Consider the following 19,678-nt stretch of genomic DNA (forward strand, 5'->3'; position numbering starts at 1 on the left):
ATCTCAGGCTGCTGGGCCCAACAGGTCAGGTGATACAGCAGGGTGAGCACAGACTTAGACTCCTACAGAAGAGATCTCACATCAGAGGGACCTTACGGGAGCTACTTAACTTTGAGCCTCAGATTACTCATCTGTAAAACAGGGATAATAATAATACTTACAACATTATACTGTTGGGAGGATTAATGAGATAATGCATGTATCCTAGCACAGGACCTGGCAAATACCCAGCCCATGATTTTAATTCTCTACTAATTTCATCTCTACTAATGTCTTCTCTCTACTCACTGCATCTCTACTAATGTCTTCCAGTAAAGAAAAGCATGTTGACCAGCAGATTCTATGAACAAGACATGCATAAAGTATAGATCCATGTATAGATCAGCTGCAGGGTAGCTTTCATTGATGCAGTTCATTCATTTGTTCATCCACTAGGTTAACTAGCACTTTTTGAAGGATTTTCTATATGCCAGGCTTGGAGGATGATGCAAACATGAACAATGTTTGTTCTCTGTCTTCTAGAAGCTCACACTTACCTGGGAGAGACACGTGAGCAAAGACACCACCTTAACACAGTGGGATAAGGGTGTCCCTGGGAGGTGTGGAGGGGCACCCAACCCAGTCTGGGAGGAGCACAGGTGTGTGGTGGGTGGGGAAAGAGGCCATTAGGGAACATTTTCTAGCGGAAATAAGCTCTGTCTGGGCTGAGTCAATCCATAAAGAGAAATGGCATTGGAGAAGGGCAGAAAAGCACTTGTTACGGGTTGAATGGTGTTCTCCCAAAATTCATCTGCTGAAGCCCTAACCTCTAGTACCTCAGAATGTGACTTTACTTGGAAATAGGGTCATTGCAGATGTAATTAGTTAAGATGAGGGCATACTGGAGCAGGATTGGCCCCTAATCCTATATGACTGGTGTCCTTATAAGAAGGGAAAATTTGGATACCCACACACCCCCACACAGAGAGAACAACGTGTGAAGATTGGAATTAGGAGGCCACAAGCCAAGAAACTACCAGAAGATAGGAGAGAGACCTGGAACAGAGCCCTCCTTAGCACTTTCAGAGGGAGCGTGGCCCTGCCGACACCTTGATTTCTGACTTCTGGCCTCCACAACTCCAGACAATAAATTTCTGTTTTAAACCACCCATCCTGTGGTACTTTGTTATGGCAGCCCTAGGAAACAATACGGCATTCTAGATGGGCAGAAATCAGGTGCAAAGGTACTGAGGTGCATGGGAACTGTAGAAACTTTTAAGTTAAACCATATAGAATTGCTAAAAAATAGTCTAATATTGGCAAATTTGATTGGTTCAGACAAAAATATTGAGTTGGAATAACATACAAGGTTGGGTAGTAGACAGTGGTCAATTTATTGAATAAAACTCAAATCTGAATAAACAATCTTCCTACAATGCATCCACTGAAAAATTCTCATAGAAATCACCACAGATGTGACAGGTATGTGGAAAACAAATATTATTACTAAAGATTGGCAAGGAGCTGGCAGTGTAAACATTTTCCAAAATTCTACACATAATAGATTTCCACTTTAGGGGAAATGACTATGGGACTTTTTCTTTCCCTAGCTTTTTTGAAGCTTTAAAGTTTATCTTGAAAACTCTTGAAACTGTCCCATCAGAATAAATGAGAAGCAGAGGAGATATTAGGAAGTTAGTTCGTGTTATTGAATGTAGAGTTTTAACACACCAAGCATTTACTATCCTTCTCATAGCTCATTAGTTAAGCATTGAAAATTCATCATAAGCAAAGCATTGGAATTCATCAACCTAACTCATATAGTTTCTCTGCCAGAAGGGGGCCTAAAATGGGAGAGAAAGCCTCCTCACTTTGGAAAACAGCATGAATTTGAGCTCAGTAGAGCAAAATGTTTTATTGCAGCTATAAATGTTTGCAAACTTTGGGGCACTGGAAGGCACATGTTCATACGAGGTGGAAGAGGGCATAGATAAAGAATTCCCAACGTCACCCACAATCCTGCCCAGCTTAATCACATAGCTTCTATAGCCGGCCCCAGAGTTCAGAACAGGATAACACAGCATATACATTAACTTCATTCAGACCCCAAAGAATCTCAAAATTTCCCAGCACATCAGTAGATGAATTCACGTTTTTATCAAAACACCATTCATTGCATGAAGACATATGTCCACACCGAAACCAGTACACAATGTTTGTAAGTGGCTTTATTCATAATTGCTAAAAACTGGTAACCACCTACATGTCCATCATCAGGTGAATGGATGAACAAACAGAGGTACATTCAGATGGCAGCAATAGAACTCAGCAATAAAAAGGAACAAACTACTGAGACACGCAGCAACGTGAATCTCAAATGCTTTGTGCTAAGTTCCAGACACAAACAGCTATATTCTGTATGATGCCATTTCTATGACATTCTAGAAGAGACAAAAGAAGAGGCACAGAGAACGTAGCAGTGTTGCCAGGGGCTGTGGTTTGGGGAGGGGATGGGCTAAAAGGCGCCAGGGGAGCTTTCTGGGGTGGTGGAAAGGTTCTTTGTCTCGATTGCGGTAGTGGTAACAGCCATTTGCATTTGTCAGAATTCATAGAACCGTAAACTTTAAAAAGGTGAATTTACTAAATATAAATTATATCTCAAAAACCAGACTTATAAAATGACTTTGTGCTTTGTGCACTTCAAAGAGCCGCTGACATGACCCACGAAAGAACTGCCCAATTTGTTGAAAGGATTTTTGTTGAAAGGATTTTTGTTGTGACCTCAAGGGCTGACCATGTGGGGAGAAATTATCTTCTAATCCTGGCTTAGTCTGCTCAGGCTGCCATAGCAAAATACCATAGACTGGTAGGCTTACATAACAGAGATTTCTTTTCTAATAGCTCTGGGGGCTGGAAGTCCGAGATCAAGGTGCTGGGCTATTCATTTCCTGGGGAGGGCCCTCTTCCTGGCTTGCAGACAGCTACCTTCTCACTGTGTCCTCACATGGCCACAGGGCATGTTCATGGAGGGAGAGAGAGCACTCTGGTGTGCCTTCTTATAAGGACTTTAATCCTATAGGATCAGGGGCCCACCATTATGACCTCATTTAACCTTAATTTCTTTCTTAGTGGCTCCACCAACAAATATAGCCCCACTGGGGGCTAGGGCTCCAATATATGAATTTTGGCTCCATAACAAATACCCAGCATACAGGACGCTCCAGTGCTCCCGAGGCCGCAGTACCCGTCAGGGTTCTTGCTCAGGTACTGCTGGTGGTAATCCTTGGCGTAGTGGAAAGTCTGTCCCTCCCGGATGTCGGTGGTGATCAGGCCGTAGCCGTGCTCTGAAAGAACCTGTGGAGACAAAGGCACCATCACGACCCGATGCTGGGCAGAGATCATCTGAAGGAGGAGGGACAGGGAGGTTGGGATGTGAGGGAGGCAGACACAAGTGGCTGGGGATGTGCAGTGGGTCCTTGTGGGCCTGGGCCCTGCCACTTCCCAGCTGGGTTATTCTGGGCAAGGTCTTACCTCCCTGTGCCTCAGATGACTGGGGTTTGAAATCAGGTTTTCCGACCCTGTAATTTATGCTCTATCCATTACAGCATCTCTGCCCCCGTGTGTGTGCGGAGCCCTGGTTTGGGCCCTGTGGGTCTGTGTGAAACTGGCCCCAGTGCTCTCCCAGAGGAAACAGCAGGGACGTGTGGCTCCCTGTCTGCGCTTGGAAGAATGGGTGTCCCTGAGAGCACTCAGGCAGGGCTGCGGTGGGAGGGGACAAAAGGGCAGGACAGGAGAGGGAAAGGGCAGCGCTGTCCCCTCTGCCCCCAGCTCAGGAACAGGGCCTCTGTTCACTCACAGGGAGGACAGAGGACCCCCACTCACTCCTGTGGTTCTAGGGAGCAGGGATCCTGCCGGGATGCCCTGGAGGGCAGAGGGCCATTTGGGGTCTGGGCTCTGCCATTCCAGGCCCAGGAACCTGGAGGGTGAGGTCAGGGGAGAATGTGGCCTGAGGGCCTGTGTTAGCTCATCACCACCCTTTGTGACCTAGTTGAAGGCCTGGTGACATCTGCTGCCGGGGAAAGAAACAGACATGTAAACACAAATGGGGGGGGGGGGAGGGGAGCAGAGCTATTTGGGGCAGGAGACAGATTAAGAAATAGACATTGTTCCTCATGGATTTTAGCCTGTTTCCTTTCCCTTCTGGATTTCAGCTGTGCCCTAATTCTTTCTTGTTACAGGCTATGTGGAGTATTTGAGCACAAGGCTACAGAGACTCGACCCAAGTTTCACTGATTCCATTTTGGACAGGGGTGCAAGATGGGGTCTTGGGCTGGTGCTTCCATAAGGGAACTGCCTGTTTGCTGACAGCCCATTGGTCTCTTGGAGATGAAGTCCTCATGTCTGCCACGAAGGATCAGTCCACTCTTAATGTTCAGCATTATTTCACTGCCTGACCGTCTGCTGAACCCTGTCACCACTGTCTGAATTTCCATCCAGCCCTCTGAGGTGGAATTGAGGAGACTGATGGCTCTGAAACCACAGGCCTGGGGTGTTTAGGAAGATGATCTGAATGTATCAATTAGGGAGGATCCCAGAAGGAAACAAAATTCCACCCAAAAAGTTGAAATGAAGATGCTTTCATGAAGGGAAGAAGAGTTGTGGGCGTCATAAAGGGACCCAACAAAGAGGAATAAGTCATTCCAGAGACTAGCAACAGCAGTCAGCCACTGGGTCAAGGAGATAAATTACACAGTTACTGAAATCCAAGTGTGGAGGAGAGCTACCGAGGAGGAACTGGGTCGAGGAGGAACTGGGTCAAGGAGGGACCCTGCCACCGGCGGCACAATGGCCTCAACAGGAAGGGATAGGGAGGAAATACCCCAAACCCTCTCACTTCCTGCCTTGTACCTTCTGTCATACCTCCTATTGCTGAGGGCAAGCCAAGCGACATTTAGGATCCCAGGTGACTAGTCCTTAGAAGCCAGCCTACCAAGACCTGGGGAAGGACAGCCAATGGATCTGCAGTGGTGAAACAGGGACAAATGGAAAATACCTGCGCAGAATCATCTAGTGCTCTCTCCCAGAGAATAGATTTGAAAGCTATGAATCATTCCTATTTTAGGGCTGATAAAGATACCAAGCTACCCATTAAGCTTTATCGTGGCCTTATGTTGGTCCCAGCCTATTGATAATAATGCTATCAGCTAGGAATGAGACACTCGCCTGGGCCAGGTTACTTGCAGTGAGCCCCCACAGACATTTCCCCCAGTGCTGTGGCTGGACCCGCCCTTGTGGTTCTTATGATTGCAGGATGCACTTCAGCAAAAACCATCAGGGAACTTTGAGGAACAAGATTTATTACTCACAGGTCCTGGAGGGTACCCAGCAAGCCCAAGGGGCACACAGCTAGGTTGCAGGGAGAGAGAGAGGGAGAGAGAAAGCACAGACCTGGGGCTCTGCCTCTATTAGGGTTGAGGGTGGGATGTCGGGGGTTTTGTGGGTTCACTCTTTATTGGCTAATTTAAAGCATAAGAATGGGAATTAGGGTGCAGGAAGGGAGAAGTGGGATCACTCAAGCAGTTATCTAGGTCACCAGGGCTTTCTCAAAGAGGAAACTTCATGGGTGGGGGGAACCCTAATTCCTTACCTGGTTGTTTAGCTAGTAGCTGTGTCATACAGCTGGCAATATGTTTATTCAGGATGGATGCCTTTTGAAAGGGATGCCTCAGCAATCGAAAACTTAATGTCAAGCACTTACACTACTCGTGTATAGTATACCGTGCTCAGGACTTTGCAAGTGTTATCTCATTTAATCCTCATACCAACTATTTGATAGAATTACTCTTCTTGTTTTCCACATTTAGTAGATCAATATGCCAGATATTGTAAGTTGATGTTTAACAAGATCTCTGCCTTTCTAAACTCTCCTAGGAATTGTAGATGCTGAAAGCTGGCCACGTTTCTCAGAACCCCAGCAGGCTTCAAATTTAGATTCTCAGGCGAGTTTTAGGAGGCAGAGGACAGGGAGAAACCATTCTTTTCCCGGAGGAGCCGTGTGCAGGCATACAGATTGTCGCAGATGACAGTTGTGAGGTTTTGCCATTAACTTTGAATATCCTCCTGCAAACCGTCATTCTAATACTGAAGAGAATAATAGGATCATCAGCAGTGAGTTCGTATGATTCCTGAAGTTTGCTAAGCTCCTGAAAGCAAGCAGCTGTTTTTCCTGACCTTTGCACTCAAGCCCTTTTAACGGTTCTATAAGCAGCCATCTCTACGTACTAAAACCCTTTCAGCTTAGAATATATAGAGTATGTTCTATTTTCCTGATAGAATCCTGACTGATACAGTATTTGGAATTGAAAGCGGTTCCAGGAAATACAACTGCAAAGATGAGAATCGAAGATTTGTTGTCAGGCCTGGTTTGATTTGAAGGCAATGACGACCTCGTCACTAGTGGAAAATGGGAATCTGAGAGTCCATAGTATGCAATGACAAAGCAGTTTCTCATGTTATTACCTGTCATTCCTGGAATCAGTTACCTGTTAAAAGAGACCAAGTGGCTTTTGCAATAGAATGCTCTGGTGGGAGAGGTAAGTCCTAGGGCTACTGTTACTGAATGCAACGGAAAGTTTACAGAAAACAAACAAACAAACCCAACAGTTTTGAGGCTTTACATTTTCAACTCAAAGGCATAATCTAAGAGCCAGAGAAGCTTCTACAATTGCCCTAAAAGAATCTTTCATCAATTGTATCAAAAATCAGAGCCAGAGCTGCCCTGCAGTGGCAGAATTACAACATAATTTGAATTCACAACCTCTTTAGATGCTTGCATGCAAGGCAATTAACCGAGAAAAAAAGTGACCAAAAAAATTGCAATGGGATATTTGGGTGGGTTAAGATGAATCAGTGTACTTTAAACCTCAGATCCCACTGAGCTTCCCTTCCTGTCAGAAGCAGCCCTCCACCCCTTCCTGGAGAGGCTAGTCTCCTCTTGCTTGAAGACATTGTAATGACTTAGCTGAAATAAGTACTTTCCCAGGGGATGCTTATTCTCCCCTCAATCCCCCCTAACACCTCTCATGGCAGTCAGAACCATAAGTAGTCATCTCAATAGACCTCATAGGTGATCAGTTCAAATTTGACCCAGGAGAAGATTGTATACGCATTAAAAGAACTGTAACGTTCTGCCAATATATATTTGTAGAAATCTGAGGATTGTGTGTGAAAATAGAATCTAAGGGAGTTAGACAAGGAGTGAAGTAAAATGAGATTGGGCCAAATTTATCCACCTAGGTGCACTTAAAAGAAATTTTGTGTTCAGTGTGTTAGCTGGAGCAGCTGGATGTGGCTCTGTTTGGTTGAAAGATTAAATCTTTGGACAAAAAGTGGCCTACGTTAAACGGAATTCCTTTGTAGAATATAAAAGAAGGAATCCAAAGTCTTAGATAGGAATGTTGGAATGTATTTATTGTGACTTGCTCATCTATTCTCTAACTCTATCCGTGATGTGAGTCCTGAGGACACTGTGTTAAATTAGGTTTTGAAAAATACATTTTCAAGAGCAGCATCAGTATCCTTGAAAAATGCAGTGGTGGCCGTCATCTATAGGCTGAGGAGGATGTGGTACTTAACCCATCTGGTAGAAGGTTGATTACACTTGACTCCTTCCCTCATGGAGTAGGTGGCAATCTTTCATCATAGTAATAGACATTTGTTCTGTATATGAATGTGCCTGCCTTGCCCACAATGCTCCTGCTACCCCACCACACCTAACTTACTAAATGCCTAGTTATTTATCATAGTGATTTTCCGTTTGGCACTACTTCTGACCAACTGGTTATAATGCAACAGAAATGAGGCAATTACCTGATGCTCCTGGGGTTCACTGATCATATTATGCATCCCACCACCAGAAGCAGTTTGCCTGGTAGAACAGTATAATGGTCTCCTGAAGGTTCTGTAATTGAGCCTCTTGAGATCTAACAACCTGAGGTTGGAATGTCCTTTTACAAAGTTAGGTATATATTGAGAAACCAGTGTTCAATATATGGTGCTGATTCTCCTATGGCCAGAAAACATGGGTTTGTAAATCAAGGGGTAGAAATGGGACTGGTTCTATTTACTATTCACCTAATGATCCACTCAAAAAATATTTTGCTTCTTATCACCACAACTTTGAGCTGTGAAGGTTTAAAAGTCTTAGTTCCCAAGGGAGAAATGCTTCTACCAGGGGACACAATGGCTCTAGTGACCTGAGAGTTGAGACTGCTCCTTGGCCATTTGGGGTTCATCATTGAACCAAGAGTCAAAGAAGGAAATTACTGTGCTCACCGAGATCGTTGACCCTGATTATCAAGAGAATAGAGTTTTGCTGCACACACTGGGGACAAGGAGAAATATGTCTGGAATCCATGAGATCCTCTGGGGATGCTCTTAGTATTTCATTATCCAAAGGGAGAAATTAATGGAAAATCATAGCAACCCAGTACAGACAAAACCAACAAGAGCTCAGAAATGAAATTTTGGGTCACCCCACCAAGTAAAGAACCATGATCAGCTGAGCTTCATTTAAGTCGGAAGGAGGAATTTACAAATACTGACTATGGCCTCAGGATCAGTTGCAGACTTGAGAACTGCCGTAGCTGCCCAGATTTTCATGTTTGCTTTGTTGTGTATTTGTATATACCAATTTCTCTTTATTTCTTCCTTTCCCATGTGTTGGTGGTAGTTAAATTTATTATTTAGTCTTTAGGGTACAAGACGGTGGTGGCCATGGAGATGTACCGCTCAGATCTGCCTTGAGAGAACCTGCTATAGGGAACATAGTTGATGACAGTCTTCAGCTATTGCTCCTTTGGATCCATCATGGCATTCAGACCACAGCCACCCTTCTCTTGTGCCACATCCAGCCAATGTCTGAGAATGGCAGGGGATATGAGAGCCAGTCCATTACGGCCCAATGTGGCTGGACATCTTTGCTCAGGTGCTCCTATCAACCTGATAGAGACTTTCTCAGACCTGCACTGGAGTCTGAAGATGTCCTGCCTACTGCCATCCCCCCATCTATTATCCTTCCCAGGCATTTCCCCCAATAAATCTCTTTCAAATATAATTCTGTCTTGGCATCTGCTTCTTGGAGGACCCAAACTGACTCAAAGATATGAAAGTGGGTTGTGATTGAACTGAAAGAGCAATGTCTATCACCCAGAGGTGGGTATTGTGATTTATGAGACTTATGGCTCCCCGTTTGGGAAGAAGATCAGTGTTTCTGTTTGCATGAAGGATAGCTGCGTTGTGTTAAGCAGCAGCATGCTGTTGTTACTCTTGTTTTTTAGAAATTTTAATGTGGTAGAGGGTTTAATGTGGTAGAGAGGTAGAATTCAGCAACGGAGGTGGTGAGTTTGCTAGATAGTGTCTCATAGCACTCAAAATCCAGTTCCCTAAATCCTACATCCCCATGTTTCTGTGTCATAAGACCCGGAAGTCTATGAATTGCAGTTCCCAGCTCCCTTGCGCTGACATCTTTTTGGGTGTCACTGACGTGATTTTGGGTCTGACGAGATGTCTTGCTAATATTTGACATGCAGAAGGCAGGCAGTAGCAGTGGCAGCTGAAGCTGGGCTCCAGCAGAGCTGAGTTTTTATAGTGGCCTAACTCTTCATGCCCCCCTGGTCACCAGCTTCAGGGCTGTGGCGCAGCTGGATGGGGGCCGGAGGAAGCCATGGTTCCTGCTTCTTCCCAACCACTGGCTGCAGGACCAGCCTCCTGGCCTTAGGTCAGAGCCATGGTGATGAGGTCAGAAAACTAGTGGAGGCCGCTGACTTCTGCATATAAAATCACCGGTGACCTGGAGGAGCAGCCCTGTAACTAAGCCTGCTCTTGTGATGAGAGGTTCTGTCTGCTAACTTTATCCAGAACTGCTTTATTCTCTTATCCTTATTTTCCCTTCAACCATCTCTCTCAAGTATTAACTTTATTTTGCTTTGCAAAATGAGAAGAGATTACAAATATTTCAAATTTCCTCCATTATTTCTATTCTCTCCTTCTGAAACTCCAGTAGTCATACGTTAGAACTTTTCAATCTATCCTCCTTGTTTCATAACTTCTCTCTCATATTTCTCGTGTTGTCTTTTAGCATTAGGTAATTTGTTCAGATCCATCTACTGGTTTACTGATTATATTTCTTATTTCCATAAATTCTATTTGACTTTTTTTTAAATTCTGCCTGGACATTTTTGACAATATTTTGTTTTCAGTCTCAAGTTTTCAGTCCCCTTCTTTTTATAATATAATTGTTTATATTCAATATCTAATAACAAATATCTGAAGTCTTTAGGTGTATAATCTTCTGTTCTTTCTGAGCCTACTCATGATGGTTTATTTCCTATACAAGTTTAGCAATTTTATGTTTTGAACTCATGTTTGGCTGAACTTAATCTGTGGGAATCTGTAGAGAAAAAACCAAGAGCAGAATACCTAGTTAAATTTGAATTTCAGGTAAACAACTAATAATTTTTTATATAAGTATTTCTCAAATAGGTCATGTTGAATATTTATCCTAAAACTTTTTCATTGTTTATCTGAAATTCAGATTTAACTCTGTGACATGTATTTTTATCTGGCAGCCCTACCTATGCTGGAGATACATATCTCTAGAAAAGATTTGTTCTTGTTTCTGAGAGATTTTCTGGGACACACCCAACTGGGACCTCTTTAATTTTTCTGTTTGGTGTTCTCTGGGCTGTATACAGGTTAACTTTGAACTCCAGAGTTCTTCCCCCATCTGTTGCTGAGGCTAAAAGAAAGAACAGTCTCCTTTTGTCAGAGAATGTTTTTTTCCCTAGCCCACACTTTCTCTGAGGCTATAACCCTTTAAGTGTCCATTCTTTCCGAATGGTCCTCTGTTCCTAACACCTACCTTCTAAGAGTTCAAACTCTGTCCCCCAAGTGACAGTTAAAACCCAAGAGTCTAGGGGCCAGCCCGGTGGTGTTGTAGTTAAGTTTACACTCTCTGCTTTGGCAGCCCGGGTTCACAGGTTCGGATCCTGGGCATGGACCTACACACAGCTTATAAGCCATGCTGTGGCAAGTGTCCCACATAACAAGTAAAGGAAGATGGGCACGGATGTTAGCCCAGGGCCAATCTTCCTCAGCAAAAAGAGGAGGATTGGCAACAGATGTTAGCTGAGGGCTAATCTTGCTCAAAAAACAAAAACAAAAACAAAAAAACCCAAGGGTCTAGATTCATACCTCTTGTTGGCTTTTTATTCTGGATAACAACTCTGGACACCTACTCCTGTTTTGTTTTTGACTCCCTAAACATTTCCTTACTTTCTTGTGGGCTCAGCTATTCATTTTAAAGGATATTTGTTGAATTTTAGCCTTCATTCATAGATGTTTACTAAAAAGAAGGTTTTTCAAAATAGCTTGTAGCCCATATTACTTCAGAAGTATTCTCTTTTTATTGCCTTTAAGAAATGTGAGAAAATTGCCAAAAAATAAATTGATCTGAGTGTCAGGAAATATAAATTTTAGTCCTGATCTGTTAATAACCTTTAGCAAAACCTTGCTTTCTTTAGGGCTCAGTTTCCTTAAATGTAAAATGAAGGTTATGATTGATTTTCATCAGTGTTTTTCAAATGGTGATTCACATTTCATGTCCTGTTATTGAATCATGATATCAATTTAGTGGGTTGTAACTAGCATGTAGAAAGGATATGTATTGTTTTACGAAACTTTAGCTCCAGGTGTGTGTGTGTGTGTTTGTGGACTAGGCCATGATGTAGTACTGTGGGTTACACAGGCTACCACTGTGGGCATTGATCCCCCTCATTGATCAGTCTCCCCCTTACAGTGAATGCTCTCTAGTGGGTACTGATGTGAAGCACAGATGTCTCTCCTCTGGTCCATCCACATACCTCTTCCCTAGACCTTCTTGTTTTTGATCTTCCAATCTTGCTCCTTCCAAGCCCTTGACCAACCAGCCAAGCTACTGCCCAAGAGGCTTTACTTTACATCACCTATTTTTCCCTACAAAGGAGATCATTAAGTGCACTGTTCAAAGTTCTGCCTGCAGGGGTATTTCCCCTCACCACCGTCATTCAAGGCCAACCCTCAGCACGTCTATATTAGAGCAGAAGTCCATTTTCATTGGCTTCTGAAGAACCAGGACCGAGAGTTTTTCCGGTGTCATTGGCTGGCATAGGGCCTCTTGTTAAGTCAATATACAAGCTGAGAGAGAAGCTTTGTTGCAACAAAAGTAGGTGACATGGAGGCCTAGGCAACCTGTTCATACAACTTAAGTAGACTTGCTTGAGCCTAATCCTAAATTTCCATCAGAAGATGCAGTGTTGCTGGCCTGCCAACTATGTGAATTCATGGGTTATGACAGGCAGCTCCAGTCACATAGTTACTTGGTGTCTGATGGCTGGGTTTTCACTCTCTACTAGCTGTAGCACAATAGGAATTGTTTTACAAATAGTAATTCTCTGCTGCACAAAACAAATTGCTTCAGATCCATAACAGTCTACAATTCTCCTATTCTGGTTTGCCAGAGACTCCATACGATGTCCATATCTACCATGGTAACATGGACACACACACAGACATTAGAATTAATTGGAGAGGGGAGCTTATAGTGGAGAAGTATTAGAACACACACAATCCCCTGAATTCTCATTAGTTTAAGCTGGGCATAGATGGTCTGCAAATACCATGGCTAGTTCCAGGAGAGAGGAGTCTCATGGCCATAATTATCTACAAATTTATTGGACAAGAGAGAGCAGGGAACATCTCTGGAATCATATAACAATGGAAGATTCATGGGTTGGGAAAGCGAACTTGTTTGAAAGGAGGAGCTCAAGGAGCTCAGAAGCCCAGCAAAGAGTGTTAGCCTTTTCTTCATTGAGCTGATTCAGACCTACGGAACCAGCTCTCTATTAACTGCCAAAAGGGGAAGAGCCTTCAGGGCCATCTAAAGTTTTTGTCCACACACAGATGCCTTTAGTGTCATTGGCTCTATTGGTCATGTGGCCCAAGTAGCAGGGCAATTTGTACTGCACCCTGAACTCGATGCAAAGCCATCTCTTGCTTTGAGCCGCACACTCAACTGGAAACCTTCTGAGTCATTGATAAATGAGTTGGAGCATTATTTTCAAATATAGTATATGCTATCTACAAAATCCGAGGAGGATCCACCAATTGCTGTGCCTCTTTCTTAGTGATAGGAAGTATACAGTGCAATAATCTGTCCTTTCCCTTAAAGATTATGCCCTGAGTATGTCAAATCATTGGACCCCTAAAAACTTTGCCAATATATCAGGCCTCTGAATATTTGTAGGCTTGTCTTTCATCCTCCAGAGTGATATGTCTTATCAGGACATTTGAAGTACTTGCCACTTTCTATTTCCCAGGTCTGATAAGCATGATGACGTTAATATAGTGGGCTAATGTGATACTGTACATTGTGACAGAGAGTAAGACAATTAACATAGTCCTGGGTGCAAAACAGTGGATGTGAGTTACTATAATTTCCAAGTCATTGCAAACTGATTTTGATCTTCTCTCTTAGAGGAAATGGAAAAGATTGCATTTTCCAGATTAATATCTGCATGCCATGTGCCAGAGTATGTGTTGTAACAATGATGCCACATAAAGTATAATTGGGGTTACCAATTGATAAAATGTGTGGCAGTACATCACCATCTGCCATGATTCATCTGGACTTTTGCAGGGGCCATACCAGTGAATTGAATGGGGGTATAATGGGGATCGCTAACCTCAAATCCTTTAAGATTTTGAGGGTGGCATTAATATTGGCAATTCCACCCAGGATGCAGTATTGCTTCTGGTTAACTACCATGGTGGACATTGTGATGTGGTGCTCAGATTCCCCCTTCAGGAACCTCTCTGACTTATTTCCTCAACTGTCAACTCTCCTTGGGAATTGCCTTGGCTAAAGAGGGCCTCTTCACCCTAGGTCACAGCTCTCTTCCAAGGGAAGCCCACATTGAATGACTGATTAATGCAGGGAATATCAAATTCTAGGCCCCTCACCCCAGTTCAAGACAACTACAGAGGGCCATCCCAGCTTTAGAGGATACTCTAGGGTTGCTGAGTCTTCATTGAGATTGCATCATAGCCCAAATTTTCCTTTGTCCAGCCCTGCTTCCTCCCCTCCATAGGTGCTTATCCAGAAGGCACTCCCTAATAAACCTTCGACACAGCCTCAGAGTCTGCTTCCTAGAGAATACAAACTATGACAACTATCCTGATAGGGAATTTTCAGGGCCTTTCTACTATAAAGGTTCTTAGGCCAGAGGATGAATAGGAGGGTTCTTCTGGCTGCTACTATAACCATCCTTGTATGCACCCAGGAACCAGGAAAATGGCCACAGGTTGGGGTCCATGAATCTGTTGTACCCACTTTGAGTCAGACTTGGGCTGGGACTATAACAGGGGGTCCATAATGGCATATTGGGTCCCTAGTATCAGTATTATCTCAGATGACTTATCCAACAGCCTTCAAAAGATCTGAGTATTCTCCTTTCCCCAAGGTACAGCTACCTTGGAAAATGAAAAGGATGTTGGCCCAGGCATGGGTGAAGGACAGGGCCGATAATTCAATCTGCCACAGGAAACATGAGAAAAAATAAAAGAGCTGAGGGTAGGGGGGAAATTATTTTAGACTGGGTGGTCAGGGAAGGCCTCTCTGAGGAAGTGATGTTTGAAAGGAGACCTGGCTAATGAGTAGGAGTTAGCCTAAGGAAGATTGGTGGAAAGAGTGCTCCAGGCAAAAGACAAGCATGTGTGAAGGCTCTGGGGCAGAAAAGAACTTGGCCCATTGAAAGCATGGAAAGATCAGTATGGTGGAGCCTGGTGAATGAAGTGGAAGGAGACAGCGGTGGGAGAGATGAGATTTGTAGGCTACATAAGGGATATCCAGAGTTACTGTCAAAAGGTTTGATTAAAAAAACAAGTCCAGGATTTCATAAGCCTCTGAGTAAGACATATATTACAGGAAATATCTGGGAAAATGTTTATTATCTAATTTAAATGAAACTTCATTACTTCAACTTAAGGGCTCCCCTATTTAATGATGTAATAAAGTATGAACAAGGCTCTCTTAGAGGAGGAATGTCTTCACTCCTTGGCTACAGCTTCTAGAAAACTCTAATGTTCCGCTTTGGGGTTTCCTCTTAAACGTCATCCCCTGAGTAATGCCCATTTCCACATCCCACCCATCCTACAAGCTCCAGACACCTCAGGAAGGTCTCTTTCCTTCCTGGCCTTCCATACATGTTGTCTGTGTCCCTCTTACTGCACAGAATACTTTATACCATGAAGTGGGTTATTTGTATACACGTAGCACAACCATTCTTACACAGGACTTAGAGCTCTCTACTTATGGCTCATTATGAAGGAGGATGCAGGGTAACCCAGGAGTAACCCTTGAGGACAGTCTGAAATTTGACTAGGAAGCAATTCTCTGGAAAGCACCGCTATCCCCACCCCATCAAGTGCCATAGAGAAAGAAAGAATGAGGCATAGAAGAAGCTAAGAAGAAAGTTTTCCTCTCACATTTTATTTCCATTAAAGCAATAAAGTGGTGGTTCTCAAATATCAACTACTGTGAGTGCTGCCAGGTGATAGCTCTCATCTCTCAGACATCTTCTAAATTGCCTTGGCTGGAAAGAGTCGCCCTGACCAAGGTCACACCCCATTCTCAGGCTGCCTGAAACCAATGACTAGTCAATGTGGGAGTTTAAAGGCCTCACCACATTGCTCCAACTTGGGACAACTGTGAAGGGCCATCTTGGTATCAGAGCTGCCTGTAGAGTCAGTTGAGGTTCTAACTGAGTTTTCATCACAGCCCAACATCTCTCTCTGTGGAATCCTCCTTCCTTCCCTGCTATAGGTGGTGATCCCATGACCTACTGCAAGCTAATCTCTCTCAAAGTCTGCTTTCCAGGGAACCCAACTATGACAGTGAGGAAGCATCAGAATAACCTAAAGGAGACTTCAGCTTCTGGCCAAGATGGAGTAACAGAGACCAAATTTACCCTCTTGCCTAAAACAGCAAGAACAAAAGCAGAAAAAAAAATGAAACAATGATTTTCAAGACTCTGCATAAAAAGCAATGAATGACAGCAGTCTCTGAGAAATGGAAAACAAATGAGATGAGTCCATCAATTGCCCCAGCCTACCATCTTGAAAGAGTTTCCAGGCCACAGGCAGGGAGCAGTAACCCAGGCAGAACCCAGTGGAGTTACTGAGTTGAGAGTCCAGGGAGACCAAAGCAGCTGGAATTCATAGGAGAGTGACCTGGAGAGAGGAGATCTGCGTGGAGAGTACCCTGAAGATGTACAGAAGGTCTCTCTTGAGTTTTCAGCAGAGTACTGATCAGATGAATGTGAAGAAACTCTTCCTGGATGAAGAAAGAATGATCTGAAAGAATTATAAGTGCCTGTTCACACAAGCCAGAAAGGGAATCTTCATAATTCATGGAGTGTTGGGTAGAGTATTCAAAAAGGTCTTGCAGGCCAGCCCCATGGTGTACTGGTTGGGTCCGGTGAGCTCTGCTTCAGCAGCCCATGTCTGTGGGTTCAGATCCCGGGCATGGACCTACACTACTTGTCAAGCCATGCTGTGGTGGTGACCCACACACAAAATAGAGGAAGATTGGCACAGGTGTTAGCTCAGGGTTAGTCTTCCTCAAGCCCAAGAAAAAAAGGAAGATTAGCAACAGATGTTAGCTCAGAGTGCCTCTTCCTCACCAAAAAAAAAAAAAAGGTCTTGCCTCAGCAGTGGATAATAATTAGATCTAAATTAAACACTGCTCTGGTCCCACCTAATAAACCTTAAAAGCAAGACCTGAAAAGATCAAACTATTTCCATTCATGTAACCGAGTCTGAGAATAAGAGTCAAGAATGTTTATAGGAATAAGAAATATCCAGCACCCAACAAGGTAAAATTCACCTTTGGTTGGATGTATAGCATTCAATTAAAGATTACCAGGTATGCAAGAAGCAAACTATGACTCATAATCAGGAGAAAAAAATTAAATCAATACTGACTGAAAACTGACATAGATAAATAGATCTTATATATAAATATATAAATAAGTATAATTTATATATATCTAAAATTTTTAAATTTCTGTCTTTTTAAAAGATAATTGTTTAAACAACATTAGAAACAATTCATTTTTTGTTTATAACATAAATAAGCAAATATATGACAATAATGGAATAAAGGCTGGGGGGAAGGAAGTATACTATTATAAAGTTCTTATACTTGAATACATGAATTGCTATTCTGTCATAAGTTAAAGATGTGTACTGTAAACCAGGGTAGCAAAATTTATCTTAAAGGAATAGGTAGCAAATATTTTAGACTTGTGGACCATAGAGCCTTTGTCACCACTACCTCACCTCTGCTGTTGTAGCTTGAAGGCAGCCACAGGCAATATGTAAATGAGTGGGTGTGGTCACCTTCCAATAAAATTTGACTCACAGGCCATAGTTTGCCAACCCCTACTATAAACCTTAAATCAGTCACTAAAATAAAACTTAAAAAAAAGAGTAATAGCTAGTAAGCAGAGAAAGATGATACAATAGAATCATAAAAAATACTCGACACAAAAAAGTCATTAAGAAATGACAAAGAGGAAAAACAGATTGTGCAAATAAAAAAGAAATAGCAAGATGCTAGACTTAAACCCAATCATTTCAACAATTATACTAAATTTAAATGCTTTAAATACACCAATTAAAATGCAGATATTGCCAAATTGGATAGAACAGCAATATCCAACCATATGCTACCTAAAATTAAGTCACTTCAAATATAAAGACACAAACTGATTAAAAGTAAAAGGATGGGGAAAGTTATACCATGCTAAAACTAGTCAAAATAAAGCTGGAGTGGATCTATTAATACTAGAGAAAGTGGATTTCAGAGCAAAGAATACTGCCAAGAATAAAGAAGATATTTCATAATCATAAAGTGGCCAGTTCATCAAGAGGGAATAACAATCCTAAACCTTTGTGCACTTAACTACTTCAAGAGACATGAAACAAAAACTGATGGAATTGCAAAAGGTAATAGACAATTTTAGTCACAAATTTCAATACTCCTGTCTCAATAATTGATTAAGTAGACAGAAAATCAGTCAGGATATAGAAGACCTTAACAATGTGATCAACCAACTTGATCTAATTTGCATTTATCAAACACTCCATCAATGACAACAGAATATACATTTTTTTATTGAGGTCATTATGGTTTATAACATTGTGAAATTTCAGGTGTACATTATTATTGATCAGTCTCTGTATATACTGCATCATGTTCACCACCAATAGTCTAATTTTCATCTGTCACCATATATATGTGTCTCTTTACCCCTTTTGCCCACCCTCATGATCCCCTTCCCCTTTGGTAACCACTAATCTGTTCTCTTTGTCCATGTGTGTGTTTATCTTCCACATATGAGTGAGATCATGCAGTGTTTGTCTTTCTCTGTCAGGCTTAGCTCATTTAACATAATACCCTCAAGGTCCATCCATGTTGTTGCAAATGGGACTATTTTGTGATTTTTATGGCTGAGTAGTATTCTGTTGTATATATATACCACATCTTCTTTATCCATTTATCAATTGATGGCCACTTGGGTTGCTTCCTTATCTTGGCTATTGTGAATAATGCTGCAATGAACATAGGGGTGCATAAGTCTCTTTGGATTGTTGATTTCAAGTTTCTTTGGAAAAATACCCAGTAGTGGGATAGCTGGATCATATGGTATTTCTATTTTTAATTTTTTGAGAAATCTCCATACTGTTTTCCATAGTGGCTGCACCAGTTTGCATTCCCACCAGCAGTGTATGAGAGTTCCCTTTTCTCCACATCCTCTCCAACATTTGCTTTTTTTTTTCTTTTTCTGGTAAGGAAGATTAGCCCTGAGCTAACACCCATTGTCAATCCTCCTTTTTTTGCCGAGGAAGATTGTCCCTGAGCTAAAATCCATGCCCATCTTCCTCTACTTTATTTGTGGGATGCCTGCCACAGCATGGCCTGATAAGTGGTGTGTAGGTTCGCTCCCAGGATCCGAACCTGTGAACCCCAGGCTGCCAAAGTGGAGCGTGGGAACTTAACCACTACTCCACCGGGCCAGCCCCAACATTTGCTAATTTTTGTCTTGGTAATTATAGCCATTCTGACTGGTGTAATGTAATATCTCATCGTAGTTTTGATTTGTATTTCCCAAATAATTTGTGATGTTGAACATCTTTTCATATGTCTGTTGGCCATCTGTATATCTTCTTTGGAAAAATGTCTGTTCATATCCTCTGCCCATTTTTTGAACAGGTTGTTTGCTTTTTTCTTGTTGAGTTATATGAGTTCTTTATGTATTTTGGATGTTAACCCCTTGTCAGATATATGATTTGCAAATATTTTCTCCAAGTTGGTGGGTTGTCTTGTCATTTTGTTCATGGTTTCCTTTGCCTCGCAGAAGCTCTTTAGTCTGATGTAGTCCTATTTGTTTATTTTTTCTTTTGTTTCTCTTGCCTGAGTAGACAGGCATTCAAAAAGATGCTGCTACAACCAATGTCAAAGGGTGTACTACCTATATTTTCTTCTAGGAGTTTTATGATTTCAGGTCTTACATTCAAGTCTTGAATCCATTTGACTTAT

Source organism: Ceratotherium simum, chromosome 12 (assembly GCF_057802395.1).
Source record: "Ceratotherium simum simum isolate JZ-2026a chromosome 12, ASM5780239v1, whole genome shotgun sequence".
Lineage (NCBI taxonomy): Eukaryota > Metazoa > Chordata > Mammalia > Perissodactyla > Rhinocerotidae > Ceratotherium > Ceratotherium simum.